The sequence below is a fragment of the Gobio gobio genome, assembly GCF_949357685.1.
Source record: "Gobio gobio genome assembly, chromosome: 19".
Taxonomy (NCBI): Eukaryota; Metazoa; Chordata; class Actinopteri; order Cypriniformes; family Gobionidae; genus Gobio; species Gobio gobio.
In genome coordinates this window covers 2935692-2948191 of record NC_137112.1, presented here as the reverse complement: position 1 = coordinate 2948191, position 12500 = coordinate 2935692, and the positions used below count along the sequence as shown (strand labels likewise).

Sequence of the window (12500 nt, the reverse complement as noted above, 5' to 3'; positions counted from 1 at the left end):
TTGCAGTTGCTAGGGTATTATGGGTTGTAACTGTGGTGTTGCTAGGTGGTTGCTAAGGTTTTCTGGGTGGTTGCTAGGGTGTTCTGTGTGGTTGCTAGGGTGTTGCTTTGCAGTTGCTATGGTGCTATGGATTGTAACTGTGGTGTTGCTAGGTGGTTGCTTAGGTTTTTTTGGGTGGTTGCTAGGGTGTTCTGGGTGGTTACTAGGGTGTTGATTTGTAGTTGCTAGGGTATTATGGGTTGTAACTGTGGTGTTGCTAGGTGGTTGCTAGGGTGTTCTGGGTGGTTGCTAGGGTTTTGCTTTGCAGTTGCTAGGGTATTATGGGTTGTAACTGTGGTGTTGCTAGGTGGTTGCTAAGGTGTTCTGGGTGGTTGCTACGGTGTTGCTTTTTTTGCAGCTGCTAGGGTATTATGGGTTGTAACTGGGATGTTGCTAGGTGGCTGCTAGGGTGTTCTGGGTGGTTGCTAGGTGGTCGCTATGGTAACCTGGGTGGATGCTAGGGTGTTGCTAAGCAGATGCCAAGATGATCTTGGTGGTTGCTAAGGTGTTGCTAGGCAGTTGCTAGGGTGTTCTGGTTGGTTGCTAGGGCGTTGCTATGCGGTTGCTAGTATTACTGTGTGAAATGTGCTTTAATCATGTTAATATTTCATGTAAACCTTCAGCTGAGAGTGATCATGGCATTTCTAGCTCTACACAGTGCTGATGGAGAGTTAGAGCCGCTCTTCTCTTCAGAGAAACGCTGGCCTGCAGAGTCTCAGGCCGATCGATGGTGTCCGTCTAACACACACCGCCGGACTAAAGCGCTTTACTAATGTGAGGAACCTCCCACAACACCCTAGCAACCGCTGAACAGCACATGACGTGTGAGTGTGAGCCGTAACACACAAGCTCATCGCTCAAGGTCAATCTCTTTACATTCAACGACACCTTCAAACACACACACATCTGACTCGAGATATTACACAGAGCCTCAGTGTCCAGAGGGAAATACAGACATTCTTCAGCATAAAACAGAGGTCAGAGGTCACCGGTGAACACCTGCACTGTCTCACTCATTTACACACACACACACTCTCACACACACACACACACACACACACATACAGGTTAGCATGACTTATAAGGACAATTTCTTCAAACCAGAAAAAAAGGTGGTTTAGGGGGACTATGACTTCCTTTAATGCTAGAGCTTTCAAATAAAAATGGAAATGCTTTAAAAAAATCCTGGGTTCAAAACACAAACTTTATTATTTATTTAAACTTTATAAAACATGATACATGGCACCCTGATTTTTTGCTGACTTACAAGGACGTGTGTCCTAGAAGACAAAAACCAGGATTATGAGGACAAAGGGTTTACAAGGACTATGTGATGTCACAATGACATCACAGTTCATTAGCATATACAACGAAACATGACTACACACTGCACTGCAAAGACAGATGGGTTTACTGGGACTGTGAGATGTCTTTGACATGAATTATCACTACACAAAAACGAAGCCAGAAAGGTTTGTACTCTGATATCACCCATGAAACCGAAACAGACCTTTAGCTTTAAGGTTTATTGTTTGGATTATATTATAAAGTGCTGGTCATATAATTAGAATATCATCAAAAAGTTTATTTATTTCACTAATTCCATTCAAAAAGTGAAACGTGTATATTTTATTCATTCATTACACACAGACTGATATATTTCAAATGTTTATTTCTTTTAATGTTGATGATTATAACTGACAACTAAGAGAAATCCCAAATTCAGAATCTCAGAAAATTAGAATATTGTGAAAAGGTTGAATATTGAAGACACACTCTAATCAGCTGATGAACTCAGAACACCTGCAAAGGCCTTTAAATGGTCTCTCAGTCTAGTTCTGTAGGCGACACAAGCATGGGGAAGACTGATGACCTGACAGATGTCCAGAAGACAACCATTGACACACAAGGAGGGCCAGACACAAAAGGTCATTGCAAAAGAGGCTGGCTGTTCACAGAGCTCTGTGTCCAAGCTCATTAATAGAGAGGCGAAGGGAAGGAAAAGATGTGGTAGAAAAAAGTGTACAAGCAATAGGGATAACCGCACCCTGGAGAGGATTGTGAAACAAAACCCATTCAATATATGGGGGAGATTCACAAAGAGTGGACTGCAGCTGGAGTCAGTGCTTCAAGAACCAGACGTATGCAAGACATGGGTTTCAGCTGTCACACTCTTGAGCAACAGACAGCGTCAGAAGCGTCTCGCCTGGGCTAAAGACAAAAAGGACTGGAGATGCTGAGTGGCCAGAGTTATGTTCTCTGATGAAGTCAATCAGGGTCTCAGAGTCTGGAGGAAGAGAGGAGAGGCACACAATCCACGTTGCTTGAGGTTCAGTGTAAAGTTTCCACAGTCAGTGATGTTTTGGTGTGCCATGTCATCTGCTGGTGTTGGTCCACTGTGTTTTCTGAGGTCAAAGGTCAACGCAGCCGTATACCAGGAAGTTTTAGAGCACTTCATGCTTCCTGCTGCTGACGAACTTTTATGGAGATGCGGATTTCATTTTCCAGCAGGACTGGGACCAGCACACAGTGCCAAAGCAACCAGTGCCTGGTTTAAGAACCATGGTATCCCTGTTCTTAATTGGCCAGCAAACTCGCCTGACCTTAAGCTCATAGAACATCTCTGGGGTATTGTGAAGAGGAAGATGCGATATGCCAGACCCAACAATGTAGAAGAGCTGAAGGCCACTATCAGAGCAACCTGGGCTCTCATAACACCTGAGCAGTGCCAGACTGATCGACTCCATGCCACGCCGCATCGCTGCAGTAGTTCAAGCAAAACCAGCCCCAGCTGAGCATTGAGTGCTGGACATGCTCATACTTTTCATGTTCATACTTTTCAGTTGGCCGAGATTTGTATTGGTCTTAAGTAATATTCAAATTTTCTGAGATACTGAATTTGGGATTTATTTGAAATATATCAGTCTGTGTGTAATTAATGAATATAATAGACAAGTTTCACTTTTTGAATGGAATTAGTGAAATAAATAAACTTTTTGATGATATTCTAATTATATATGACCAGCACCTGTATGCTGGGTTCAGTCCTTTTTGTTGGGTGGTTTTCACTATGACGACTAGGTTTTGGGTCACTCACTGCCGAGTTAGCAGCTGGGTTACTCTCACTGACAGTAGTAATAGTGCTCCCCATCACAAACATGTCCAGCTAATGGGTCACATAACCAGCGCACTATCAAATCTTTACAGAGAGAAAAGAGAAGACTGCACCCATATCAACATCACAGAGTGTAGTGTCATGAAGCATGCCTTCTGCCGCTGCCACACGTGCAGTCTGGGAATCTTTGTTGATTACACTGGGAGTCATGTAGAGTGATCATACCATGCTCGACTGAAAGTGAAGCCTTTAATGTCAGAATGAGGAGATGACACCAGCTACAGCTGCTTTAGCACAGAGCAGGGGTGTCCAAACTCGGTCCTGGAGGGCCACTGTCCTGCAGAGTTCAGCTCCATCTTGCCTCAACACTCCTGCCCGGAAGCTTCTGTATGCCTTGATGAGCTGATTTAGCTGTGTTTGATAGGGGTTGGAGCTGTACTCTGCAGGACAGGACAGTGGCCCTCCAGGACCGACTTTAGACACCCCTGGTGTCTCATCAGAAGACTGGATTAACCCCCTCCATTCATATGGATTTATTTGACCATCTCTTTATGAACGTTTTGAAGCCTCAGAGTTTTGGTTGAACAGACTTTCAATGGAAGGACAGAAATCTCTCAGATTTCATAAAACATATCTTCATTTGTGTGCTAAAGATGAATGAAAGTCTTATGGGTTTGGAACGACATGAGGGAGAGTAAATTATATTTTTGGGTGAATTAACCCTTTGAAATATTCAAACCATTAGAGTGATACTGTAGTAGTGCTACAGTGGTTGGATTAGAAGCATGACTGCCTCCGGATCGTCTTTGCAAGTTTTACTGAAACATCCTCGCGGGTTCTAAAGAAACAATACCTCCCCTTCATTAAAGAGGCTTCTGCGAGGTGGCAAATAAGCAGTTGAGCAAGTTATTAAAATAAAGTCAGAAGTTTTAACCATGTTAATGTTTTGAATTTAATATTTTGAAGAGCTTTAAAACAGTCAATGTGAACAACAATACATTTTGGTTATCTTGCCACAGATGAAGATATCTGAAACATCAACTACAGTTAATGCATGTCAGACGAAACAAAATGCCCAATCACAGCAGCCACTTCTGCTTTTTCTTCATATCAGTCGATGTTCCCACGATGTTCAGCACTTCCATCACTAAAAACAAGAAAGCATTGCAGTGTGAAATGTTTAATATTTAAAAAATGTTCACACTTATAAAATCTAAAAAACTGCCATACTAGCGAGCTGACTTGTTCTCCTGTTTTATCAACAATTTCCTCGCTCGCTGCGGCCCTCATTTTCCACTTATCACTCCCCGCCGGTTCTGTTACAGAAGAGTCCAACACGAGACAACGATATGCCGCAACCAGACAGGATACTGTTACATGATTGGCTGTTAGCGGGTCACGCCCTACGTTGCTAGGTTACCAGAGAGCGAGTGCCTTTGTTCATGCAACCAAACTTGCTTCTCAACCTCTGGTTTCTTCCGACAAAGAAAAAAAAATTATCGAACGTTTTATCGAACGCATTTTTATTGATATCGGTTACGTGTCTATCGTGATACATATCGTTATCGTTTTATCGGCCAGCCCTACGCAGTGCTGAGTTTATTTACACACGTGCAGCTCATGATACAGCATCTCAGAACAGCTCATTTACTGTGAACACAGCTGAAAACACCGGATCATGAGCTGCCCGATGTCAAACAACAGTACTCGAACCATCAGCACACATTTATTAGCTGACAGTCAGATAAAAATAAAAAGATTGATGTGTAACATTTAAATAAATTATTACATTTTATTACATTTCAGGAATCATAAGAATAGACAATTTTTTTCTACAGTATAATGTTATCCAATCACTCCATTCAAACTGGGTTTGACAATCATCTGTCATAGTCACCCTGCAGTAATCTGTGATCGCACAGACCAGGGCCCTCATTTATCAATGGTGCGTACACACAGATCTGTGCGTAGTGAGTGCGTAAAAGAACAGTTTCACGCAAAGTGTGGGATCTAACAACTTGAACTTGGACGTAGAAATGTGTGTAAATATAAGCACATCTCTGAGCACGCTTACGCTGAGAATCTAGTGCTAGAACAGCGACACTACACATAAAAAGCATTTAAGACAGTTTGCATTAAGCAGATCACATATGTCCTGTTTCCTTTAATTATAAAACACTCAATGTCTCATTTTTGTAGGTGTAAACAAGATGTGTAATTTTTGTCAAACCCTATAAAAGACAGCTGTGACAAATGTAATTTATTTCCTTGGACCCAACCTACATCCAGTTCCCTTACCGAAATCCTCAAAAAGCTGGAATAAAATGGGGCTTTCATGCTATCGAATTTGATGATGTAAATAGAAAAGGGTTTCATTCTGTTAACATGCAAATCATTTATGATGCAAATTTGTTGTTGTTAAACGTCGTTGCGCAACTCCTTCTGTGTTTGTGAAGTTCCTCTTCTTCGCCACAATTGCAGTGAGGAAAAAACACAATCACGTGATTTTTAAAGGGAGTGTTGTCCCCATATATGGTTGATTGGAGGCGTTTCCGAATGCTTATGACCGTGAACAAGAATTGCACATGTGGGATTTATCAACATTGAGTGCTTACTCATGTGCGTAAGAACTGTGGTGCGCATGTTTGATAAATACAGATTTTATTGTACTTAGGCCCATTTTAAATTTCATTCGTAGGACAAAATATAGAACCTTTTCTACGCACTGTTGATAAATGACCCACAGTTCAGAACATGTGATTTGCGGATTAATTGCAAAATTTAACCAAAAGTCCAGTGCTCAGATACTGTACAAAATAAAATATTAAAAAACAAACTGGCTTAAACACTAATGTATCTTACAAAACGACACAATACCTGTTGTGAACTTGCTTCTGGCAAACAGGGTGTAAATATCTCAGTGGAGGCAACATCTGTGTTCATCTGTAAAGGAGAGGATGAAAAGAAACACGGCTGTAAGACACTCGCTGGAGCTCAAGAAGCTGCAAAATAAGACTAAACCTAGACATGTAGTTTTTGGAAACAAACTGAATAAACATGGGTTACTCTGAAGGCATTCTGTTCCCTCTATAACTAATACACTACAGTGTCCTAGTAAACCTGTCTGTCCTCACAATGCAGTGTGTTTTCAGGTTCACACACTCATGTCCCAGTGTTTCCTCTATAACTAATACACTACAGTGTCCTAGTAAACCTGTCTGTCCTCACAATGCAGTGTGTTTTCAGGTTCACACACTCATGTCCCAGTGTTTCCTCTATAACTAATACACTACAGTGTCCTAGTAAACCTGTCTGTCCTCACAATGCAGTGTGTTTTCAGGTTCACACACTCATGTCCCAGTGTTTCCTCTATAACTAATACACTACAGTGTCCTAGTAAACCTGTCTGTCCTCACAATGCAGTGTCAGGGTTTTTCCTACATTGAAAATTTTTTGGCGGCCGCCAAAACAAATTGTTGTCCCGCCAAAGCCTTATTTGATGAGTTATTGTGATTTAGGAGTGATGTAGAATAGATGACCGCTGCCCTTGCGTTAACTGAGTGTCACAGAGAACGACCAGTGAGCTCCTCCCCCGCTCGCACGCTCTCTGTCTTCAAAATAAGCATTCTTAGCTTTCTAATATTTCACATATTACGTTAATCAAAATCAAAAGGTCGGAAGACCGAATCCATGTTGCACGTGGCGCTATCAGACGATGTTTTCCTTTAATTACCGCTGGGTGTGAAATGCGCTCAAAAAACATTGACTGATTCTCTGACCAGCTGACATAAACCATACTTTCAATAAACGTGAAACAAATCCTATCCGGTTATGAAGTGTTTTCTGTGTGTTGACAAATCTTTCGCGATGTTCTAACAGAAGGGATTCACACACAGCGCGTCAGCCAATGTCCGATTCGCCACATTATGACTCCTTTGAACCGAATCATTTTAACGACTGGTTAGAACGGATCAGTCCAACACTGAACTCACGAATCAGTTGAATCATTTACTCAGAACACTTGAAATGAGAACACAAGTGTGCTTACCCACTTTAGCAAGAGTGGATAGTAAGAATTAGCTTTAATCATCCACAGTCTTTCAGCTTATTTATTTGGACAATGTGTAGTAAAATAAATAGCCTAAAATCATTTAGTTTAGACTGGAGTGAACCCAGAACAAAGTTGTGGTTAGCTAGCTGATAATTTTATGAAATTGTATATAGCAGAAAATTAGGCTATTTGTTCATTTTTTAATACTACTTTTTAATATTGATATGATTTTATACCAAAACAACTATCAGTAAATAGTGTAAAAATGAGGAACAAAAACACATCAAGGTATCAAAATAAGAGAAGCAAAAATTACATATTTTCTTTGAATTTATTTAAAATGTTTTGTCAGTATTGCACTTGCAGATCACGTGGGTAGGGAACTTTTTTACTGTGCGTGCGCGTGTGTGTGTGTGTGTGTATGGATGACCATGTCTGTCAGCCACCACCGAAGACCATTTTTGACCCAGGAAAAACCCTGAGTGTGTTTTCAGGTTCACACACTCATGCCCCAGTGTTTCCTCTATAACTAATACACTACAGTGTCCTAGTAAACCTGTCTGTCCTCACAATGCAGTGTGTTTTCAGTTTCACACACTCATGTCCCAGTGTTTCCTCTATAACTAATACACTACAGTGTCCTAGTAAACCTGTCTGTCCTCACAATGCAGTGTGTTTTCAGGTTCACACACTCATGCCCCAGTGTTTCCTCTATAACTAATACACTACAGTGTCCTAGTAAACCGGTCTGTCCTCACAATGCAGTGTGTTTTCAGGTTCACACACTCATGCCCCAGTGTTTCCTCTATAACTAATACACTACAGTGTCCTAGTAAACCTGTCTGTCCTCACAATGCAGTGTGTTTTCAGGTTCACACACTCATGTCCCAGTGTTTCCTCTATAACTAATACACTACAGTGTCCTAGTAAACCTGTCTGTCCTCACAATGCAGTGTGTTTTCAGTTTCACACACTCATGTCCCAGTGTTTCCTCTATAACTAATACACTACAGTGTCCTAGTAAACCTGTCTGTCCTCACAATGCAGTGTGTTTTCAGTTTCACACACTCATGTCCCAGTGTTTCCTCTATAACTAATACACTACAGTGTCCTAGTAAACCTGTCTGTCCTCACAATGCAGTGTGTTTTCAGGTTCACACAGCGCTTGACTCTACATCAAATCTCTATCAACTTTATACTTTTCAGATGTACAATAAATAAACATAATATTAAAAATTCATCTGGCTTAAACACTAATGTATCTTACAAAACGACACAATACCTGTTGTGAACTTGCTTCTGGCAAACAGGGTGTGGATTGTATCAACCTTATTTTGAAAATATGAACAAGGCTTGTTTTACGGATATTACAAATAAGGAAAACGGAGCAAGAAAAGAACAAGATCTGCTAAAACTCAAAATATCATGCCCTTTTCTAACTAATCCTAAACTAACTTTTCTTCACGGGACAGAAAAGCCCTCTTTGTTCTCTTTATACGGGTCATTCTCCTTCTGATGATTGTGAAAGAGTGCGCCGGTGTCTACTGTTGCTATTATCAGAGGCCACTTTATCTGATTGATGGACAAAACGCACAGCTTATATTTTATATAAAATAACAGTGATGTTTTCACGCAATGAAAGCGTTTTATTTCAACAGTAGTGACCGCAGTGATGACTTTGCAGTTGACAATGGCTTGAGCGGTTTGACTCAGAACTATTCCTGTCTCGACAGAGAGCTGTCATCTGCTCTTGTGATCTGTATCTGCTTGCGCGTTACACGCGAATGGTGCTTTTGTGCATTCAAGCGTTTGAAGCGAATTCGCATCTGACGCCCCAGTTGAAAAATTTGAACTTTGGCATCAATTCGCGGCACGTTAACCAATCAGGAGCCTGCTCGCTGCGGTCATGTGGTAAAGTGATGTGATGAGAAACCCTGCATAATTTAAAAATACTACTATTGTGTCACAAAATTTAGTTTTAAGACTTTTTCAATGTGACAATGTAGTTGTTTAAAGCTCAAATCTGTGGTTTATTTATAAAGAGAGCGCCTATTTAAAAAAAAAATCTTGTGTTTTTGGAATTGTGAGATCCAGGCGATCACCGGGCAATCAGCGCTCATAACCCTGGCGAAGGCAGCCTTTCCTCCGCCAGTCCTTCTGCCGTCTGCCGCTGGCTCTGATGTCCTGTAGTGGTGCATCTTGTGTGGATCTAACGGGCAATCTTTGGTGTCATGAATCTATAATTTGTTGTCTGCCAAATCGTTTTGACTGAGGGCAAAGAGAAGTTTCATAACTTTTTATTTTAAGGATATTTAAATATACATGCAGTGAAGATAATGTAGGAGTCGCCTGGACCACATTTGTGTGGCTATTAATGCTTAATATATATTTTTAATGAAAATGAAAAGAGGCAGAGTGGTTTTTTATGACATATTTCATATTTTATGAGTGCCTTGAACGCGCGTCAATTTCGCATCCAGCTCTCGATTTCTACGCGCGTCCAATTCGCTGCGGACGCGCGAATGCATTCATTGACGCTCTATTCGCGTTTGGTGTGAACGCAGCATGACACGTGTCAATGAGCTACGTACAGAGAGCTGTCATCTGCTCATGTGATGGCAGTGGCCGTCCTGAGGAGAACGTGGGCTGCTCTAACACGTATCAATGAGCGACGGACAGAGAGCAAGCCCAATCCAGTGAAGGCGGTAAAGAAAACAGTGTGTGTCTGTGAAGGCGAGCTGTGAAGGTGTGGATGACGCAGCACGATTCAAAAATACATGTTTCAAGATCGATTTGTAATCGATGCATCGAGAAAACGAGTGAATCGTTACACCCCTAATTATTGGCACTGGAATCTGATATTGGCTACATTTAAAACAACAATGTGAATAGCTGTACTAAAAAATCTGATCTGAGCACAGACTGTGATGACGCGTTTCAACGGTCATCAATATCGTAAATCCTGCAACGTTTTTTGTAATTTCATTTTTAAAAATATATATACATTTATAACACTAATACTTTGTATTTTATTGCTTTTGCATAAAATGACAAAAACAAGTTACCGCTACTGTGAGGGTGTTACTAATACAGCGTCTATGGGAGTGATGGTGAAAATTAACATCTTAATTTTAAATTAACATCTTAACATCTCATCACATACGTGTGATGGTACATGTCTTCAAATGCACTATTGTGTTGTCCTCTGACATTATAAAACAGGACAGATGTATGTGGTGTACCTTTAAATCTGTGGATATACGGCTGCTCGAGGTGTGGCTCGTCAGGTCTGGAGTTAATGTGGTCTTAGGTCTGCGTCGTCCATTTCATCTGGCTGCAGAATTAAAGGCATAGTATTTTAAACAGAATAAAAAAAAGCATACAAATATTTGCAAATACACAAATCTAATATGATACTCACTCTATTTTTTCCCTCTTTTTGAAAGTTGTGAAATCACCATTGTGGCGTTTTTCTTTTGCTATTTGAGTAAATCGGCACACAAAAAAATATTTAATGTATTCATTCACAGCTATAATATTTAACCCAACTATGATGACTTCCGCTCGGAGAAACCTGGAAATGTGAAATGGGTCTATAGAGCACCAAGGCTCGTAGTGTGAACGTCGCCTTAAGTGTACACGCTCAGAAAAGTGTATGTTAGATCAGCGTGTAAATATAAAGTTTATCTGGCAAGGCTTTAAAACGCATGCAAACATAAGCTTTCATGATGGCGAAGATTGCGATGCCACTCTATCGCTGCGCTGCAAAACATGTGTGAACGTAGGGCTGTAACGATTTGACCAAAAATAAAAATCTCGATGAAATTAACATTTTACCTCGATTACGATTAACGAACGATTATTTTGCTCTTCTTTTTTTTTTGCTTTCCTTTTTTGCCCTTATAGTTCACTGATAAGGTTTGTACTGTAAATATTTTCTACTATTAAAGGTGGGACATTTTTTTTCTAATGAAAGTGCATTTCTTTGTGATTTTAAAATACTTGAAGGAAACGGTTGACTTTCAGCAGTTATTGTCTGTGGGGCAGATTTCTGCTTGTTGTACACCAGATACAGATAAATTAACACAGTAGGCCTACATTACATTTATCTTAATGCATTAATGAGACAGTGATTGTGTGTGTGAATTAGTCATACCGTATTATTAATTATGAAGCTGTGGTTTGTACTTACTTCAAAAGGTAGACAAATCTATGCCATAACGGTATCTAAGCTACTTTAGTGATGAATCACGGGACGGCGTTGACACTGCGTTTCTGCTGCTCTCTGCGCGCGATCTTCACGGGATGTGTGAGCTTCTGTCTCAGTGTTCGTGTATCACAATATATCAGGCGTTAGTTCAACATAATACGCATCTGATGGTCTAAAAACGCTTCAGTGTTCAAACTGGCAGGGCTTAAAACAAATACAAATGACAAGCTTGTGAGGACGCAAGTGAAAGTGATCTGGCTTCGGGGCACTCGCGCCGTCTGTGTGTGTGTATCAGCGCATATAAGAGCGGCGATTAACTTCCCTGTATAAACTGTGTAAAACATGCAATTACCATAGTAATACTGAGCATCTATAAACAAAGATAACTGCTCCTGCATCTTTCCGTGTGCCTGCAAACTGCACTTGATGTGACTGACGGGGCAGAGTCACGTGACTAAAACCGAAATGGCAAAATTACGTCGGTTAGAGGTTCTAAATTAGTCGATTACTTTTCGATTAATCGTCCAGCCCTATGTGAACGTGCATCATGTTGGACAGTATGTTGGGACGGAGGTTCCAGAAGTGCAACGATCTCTCTACAAGGCAGAACGTGGATATAATAGTTCACAATCTAAGATCGTGATATATCGCACAGCCCTCCTTGTCCTTTGGCAGTTTATCACGTGACGCTCTGAACGCTCTCATCACATACGTGTGATGGTACATGTCTTCAAATGCACTATTGTGTTGTCCTCTGACATTATAAAACAGGACAGATGTATGTGGTGTACCTTTAAATCTGTGGATATACGGCTGCTCGAGGTGTGGCTCGTCAGGTCTGGAGTTAATGTGGTCTTAGGTCTGCGTCGTCCATTTCATCTGGCTGCAGAATTAAAGGCATAGTATTTTAAACAGAATAAAAAAACAGCATAAAAATATTAGCAAATACATAAATCTAATATGATACACATCCATACAGTGTCTATCCACCTTATTTCGCAATGCAAAAGTAACCTATTTTCTTTGAATGCACAAGATTTCTAATTCATCAGCACCATTATGAGTAAAACATAATGCTATTCTAT

General features: G+C 40.6%; 1 protein-coding gene and 1 long non-coding RNA gene across 2 annotated transcripts in view; both read right to left on the bottom strand.

Moving 5' to 3' along the window:
* Positions 1-12500, bottom strand: part of hnrnpll (heterogeneous nuclear ribonucleoprotein L like) — a 79134-nt gene that overhangs the window by 22870 nt on the left and 43764 nt on the right. The window lies entirely within an intron of this gene.
* The window catches only part of LOC307142772, a 9350-nt gene continuing 1026 nt past the window's right edge, over positions 4177-12500 (bottom strand). Inside the window, exons 2-5 of the long non-coding RNA XR_013818510.1 lie at positions 12207-12298; positions 10448-10539; positions 6032-6097; positions 4177-4301 (exon numbers count right to left, since the gene is read on the bottom strand). This is a non-coding gene — a long non-coding RNA (uncharacterized lncRNA). The remainder of the gene's footprint in view (positions 4302-6031; positions 6098-10447; positions 10540-12206; positions 12299-12500) is intronic.